A 775-nucleotide genomic window follows, 5' to 3' on the forward strand; every position below is an offset into this window, starting at 1 on the left:
GACTATTACTCCCGACTTCGGTGGGCCACAACTCCGACGACGTATCTTGGAGTACCGCTGAACTCTTATAGCAACCCCGAACCATACTGGATTGAACAGGTGGCAATGGCAAAGGAAAAGGCCAGTGGGTGGCAGGGGCGACCACTATCAGTGTTCTCGCGCGCCACTGTGTGTAACCTGTTCCTCATCTCCAAGATATGGTATGTCATGAATGTGTTGAGCGCCTCGCGGATCAATATTCAAAGGATCCATCGGGTTTTTGCTGTATTTATTTGGGCGTCGACATGGGAAAGAACTAGTCGAACAAACCCGTGAAGAGACGAGGTCTCGGTCTTGTTCATTTATTTGTACGACAAATCGTGTCCCGCTTTATTTTTTTTCGCGACCAGAACGATATTTTTCTTCGCACAGTTATGCAAGTTCGTTTATGTCGATTGCTACCAGGAGTTGTAGTATGCTCTGTTGAAAACATGCGTGGTACAGTGAGAGGCTATCTACGTGAAGTTGTGCTTGCGTACAGAATGTTACAAGTGCGATTTTCAATGTAGTACCTCTCCAATGTCACTAGAAAAAATCTGTGTAAATATTTAATTGAATCAATGCTCCCTGTACCCATTTACCGATTGTCAAACTGCGGAGGCCCCGGAGCAGATGTGCTCAAAAGGGTTAAAAGAATGCCAGTTTACCCATCTTTGAAAACTTTCTTCTTCAAACTTCATACCGGAACTCTGTCGGTCAAAACATGGATGCATGATGAAGGACTCTTTGTCCCTTG

The sequence above is a fragment of the Amblyomma mixtum genome, chromosome 6 (assembly GCF_055824585.1).
Source record: "Amblyomma mixtum isolate Tamu chromosome 6, ASM5582458v1, whole genome shotgun sequence".
NCBI lineage: Eukaryota > Metazoa > Arthropoda > Arachnida > Ixodida > Ixodidae > Amblyomma > Amblyomma mixtum.